Genomic DNA, 4,732 nt, shown 5'->3' on the forward strand with positions numbered 1-4,732 from the left:
TCTGCGTGATGTAAAATGGGGCATTCAATGAACGGAAGGAGCTTCGTGTTTTATGGCGCTCTGAGACAACAAAGCCTCGTGAATTACGTCGTTGTGGAGGGAATTCCGCTTAAATTTTCAGTGTCAAGAGTTTGGGAATGGTGATTTTAAAGCAGCACGATTGGTGCTGATTTTCTTTTGCTTCCATTCATCATTGATAAGCAACTTTTCTAATTTTACTATTGTAGTGATCACACCTTATAGCATGACGACTGCAAATTAATTATGACCAATAATTCCATAAAAATATGAAATATCAACCTGATTGATATTTGAAGTTTAATCAGAAGATTATAGTTATATTTACTTGTTCAGGGACCATAAACACACTTCGTATTAATTCAGACAGAGCCAGGTATATAGTCAAAAAGGAATTTTATTCTTTTCTAAACTAATGAATATACATGACAAGATATGAATAATGAGATGTGATGGAGTGGATATGCGGTGATGGGATGTGAGGTGTAGGTGGTGTGATGTAAGCTAGATGTTTGTCAGAATCTTTGTATCTGAAAGAAATTGTGAAATCTGGGTGTAAAATAATTTATTGTCTGCTATAAACTAGAGAGTTGATTATTAATAAAACAGCATCAGATGCAATATGTTGTGTCTACAAACCCTGGCCGAGACCCCCAGCAGATCCAGACTGTCAGAAGTCGGGTGGACCTCGCGGCACCTGAAGCCAGTAGATTAGCTCCGATACGACCCGTCCAGTCTTGAGATGTCTCCAGGTCACAACAGCAGCTGGAATGCTTGTTTGTGTCCAAAGTGGATGTGGGCTCTTAGGGAGTCGTCTGGCTGTGCCAGCTTGCAACGTGCAGACAGATTTTTGACTGTGTGTCACAAGAGATGTCTCAAGGATGCTTGTCCCGGATTGGCCGGTTCAGAACTCCGCTAGAAACGGACTTAGTCGGGAAGTTACTCCTGTTTTAATAAACTCATTATTCATCATTTCTGTCATATTCTGGCAAATCAGAATGTGCCATGTCTTGAAGTTTTACCACCATCCCTCAGAAAGCCACGCCTTGTTGCAGATACAAAGATGTTTTCAACACTGTGAATGAGAATGTCTTGAAATCCTTATGTGAGGTGAAGCTGAACCTTAATTTGTATCTTACGAAGATGTGTTTGAGTGTAGAGAATGATTAACTTGTTAAATCAAACACATACTGATCATAAGATCTGCAATGGATCATTGCAAGAGCAATGTTCATTTCAACTTCATTGATTTAAGCACGTATTATTCAAACATTTCATTTAAACGTCTTGTTCATTCAACCATATGATAATTAACTTATAAGTTGTAAAACCTTGTAGGATTCGTGTAGATTCACTTTTTATTCAGAGTGAGGAATCCAGCAGTGCGACTTTAACGCAGAGAGGGAAGGGCTTTTGTGGGAGACCATGACATTTTATTTTGTCTGTGTTGAAGAACAATAAGTGAGTAAAGGCTGATCTGTGTATCTGGATCCTCCAGCTGGTGCAGCCTTGACTTTGCAGCTCTGGCGTGTTTGGAAGGTTATGCTGTGTTAATTAGATGGTGAAAAATTTACCCTTTTGATTCATAACACCGATGCCGGTTGTTTTGGACTACATCTGCTGATGTTATTTCCCACTGAGTTACACCCACCTAACCAAAGTCCTGCTCTGTGGTTCTACTGGATCTTTCTGAGTACCTACCCCATATCAGGTACTCCGTTTCTGAAAACAGCCCTGTCATGAGCCTGGGTGAGTACTCTGCCCATCATCTCATCACCTCTGAGTTTTTGCCTGCAGGAGAGGGAGCGCAGCTGATCCGCATCAGACTGATCAGCTGGGCGGTTTTAAAAGGAGGACGATTATCCTCATTCGACGCCGGATGATTATCTACTGCCTGGTAGACTCTAGCCTCATAGTGATTTTGAACCTCGTCTTGTTTTGAAACTTTGGAACTCATTTTTAACCTGAGCTCGTTTTTCTGCTTGGATACTCACCCACAGACTTACTTCATCGATGGATCCTCAGAGTCTCAGAGTCAAAGGATTATTCACCGGTTCGCTGCCTGGATTCCTACTCCACCCAGCCGCCCCGCTCTCCACCGATCACGCTCTCTCTCCACTGCCTTGTCCTCATCCGCCTCGTCCGTTCCACTCACCCACTCCGATATTCACAAGTTTCTTCTGGATATCACCCCGGCTCATCTCCCCTCCACATTCTTCCTGAACTTCCTCATCGTAAATTCCGCCTTCAAACATTCCCTCTGAACTACAACTCCCATTACTCACCTCTGGTTTCCCCCTAGTTACCGCTTCCGGATTCGTCCTCCCGCTGGATCTCCTGTACGTCTTCAGTTCACCTCCACATTTAAATAAAATTATTCTTCTTTTACCTCGTCTCCGTGCTTGGTTCTGTAAGTCTTGGGTTAAACACTTACCTCAAAACATGACAAGCCCATTCGGCCGGCCTGTGGTGGTGAGGTGGAAAAACACGAATGTGGGAAGGTTCTGGTAATGGAAACCTGCCTTTAATTGCACCTGTTGTTAATTTTACCATCACCAAAACAGCTGACAATGAATAAATATCCTCTTTGCTACTTCACTGAGCAGATCAATGTGCCAGAGGTTTAACTGACTTAATAATAACCCCCAATTATAAAGTGTTCCTTTCATATTTTAGTAGTGTTTTTTAAAAACTTGAACTTTTTAGTTCAGTAAAGGAAGCAAAAAGTCTTAAAAACTAAAGAAGAGATCCTGACATCTACATTTGTACCTGCGCCATTGCCATCGCCGTCTAAGACCATAAATGACTGGCTTTGTTCTATCGTACAGAAGTAAAGCCGTATCTCTCCTACCGCGTAGCTACGTTCTTTTGGAACACTGTTTTAGTTCCCGCTTCATTTTCTGGGTTTCCCTAAACACAGTCAGTCATCACAGATATTCTTCATGAGCGCACCCCGCTGATGGGCTGACTCTTGCATTCATGTCACATGGTGGTCGGCTTCTTTCAGCTGTGTCTTTGATTTTCAAAGGGTCATCTGGTTGAGACGTTTATTGGATGTGTACTTCCAGCTTCTTGCAATGATAACAAATAAAGTTTCTAGAGAATAAAACATTTTTTTTGTCTGAACCCTAACAATGCTTTTGCACCGCCACTTCCCTTCCCTGCTTGTGTGCAAGCTTCAGTTTGTTTAGAATGTAACTCCATCCAAACAAAATTCTTTCTCCGCGCCAAATCATTCATAAACGTCAACACACAGTACAACACACTGATGTTACCAGCCGACCCGTTGTCCTGCATAGAGACAGACCCTTACTCTGCGATATTACTGATTACCAACCAGCTCAGCCAAACCAGCGCAGGATGTGTCCTTGAATGACAGAGGGCCCTTCTGTGTGTTAGCTCACACCAGCTGATGCCATTAATGCACTCATCACAAACCTCCGATAGTTTCTAGATACGGTTGTGTGAGTGCACCTCGGTGGTCTGGACAGCGTTACCGTCCATCAGCGCTGACTTATAAGGAGCAGGCGGGCGGATTAAAGGGAGTTGGAGGGGCGGGGGGTCTCGCTACTCAAAATAATGTTTTAAGTTTACACAAGGTGACATGTGTGCAGTTTAGCACATTCTTCTGAAACACCACATCGTTCACAATCCGCCATGTTGTTCTGCAGCAACGGTTGGCTGAGTCTGAGCAGGAAGTATCACACAATACAACAGGAAGTACACAGAGGTGAGAGATAACGCAGGAATGCTCTTCATCAAGCTGGCGGCACCGTTTGGAATATTTGAACGGTGTTTTTAGATTGTAATCTATGAAATGTTTCCTATTAATCCCATTTATGGGACATAACATCAACTAAAGCTGGCCCTCAGTTCTAAAACTTTGACTTTTACATTTGGTTCAAACCCATTTTTTAAAATCAGTATGAGAACCACAAAAACGGTCTCTCTCTCTTTTTGTAACAGCGTATTAGTGTATGTTCAGAAATTTGATATATAATTAGTTATTTAACGTTTTATAACATGACTTTTGCAGGTAAGTAGGCAGGACCTATGGTTACATATCTCTTCTCTGCAGTCTGTTTTAAAAAGTTCCACATGGAAGAACCTGTCAACACAAAATCATGACAACAGTAGAGATGATGCATGTTATTTTTACTGGTCGATGCACTCCATAGGAGCAGAAAGCTCTATTTACATGAGAGGTGGGCTAGTCTGGATCTCAGGGGGTCTTGATTCTGCACGTTCTAGATCAGTGTTTGGTCCTGGAGGGCCAGTATTCAGCATGCTTTAGTGGTTTCTCTGCTCCAACACACTTGATTCAGTGGTTGAATCAACTTGCAGCAGCTCATCAGGCTCTGCAGAAGCCTGTTAATCACTTGCTGACTGAAATCAGATGTGTTGAAAATAGGGTTAAAATTAAAACATGCCTTCAGGACCAGGATTAAAAACCACTGTTCTAGATGTTTCGTTGCTTCAGCACACCTGATTCTAATAATTCGGTAATTGGTTGACTTCTGCAGATCCTAAGGACATACTGTGGAGGTCATTTAATGATTTAAATCAGGTGAGCTGAAGCAAGAAAGCCTCCAAAATATGCAGGACAGAGACATTTGTGGAGCAGGAATCTCAACCTCTGATGCTGGCCCACACGATGAGCTACCAAACGTAAAATAACTAAAAAAAAAAAAAAACAATAAAACCTGTTCAGGTG

The sequence above is a fragment of the Nothobranchius furzeri genome, chromosome 15, assembly GCF_043380555.1.
Source record: "Nothobranchius furzeri strain GRZ-AD chromosome 15, NfurGRZ-RIMD1, whole genome shotgun sequence".
NCBI lineage: Eukaryota > Metazoa > Chordata > Actinopteri > Cyprinodontiformes > Nothobranchiidae > Nothobranchius > Nothobranchius furzeri.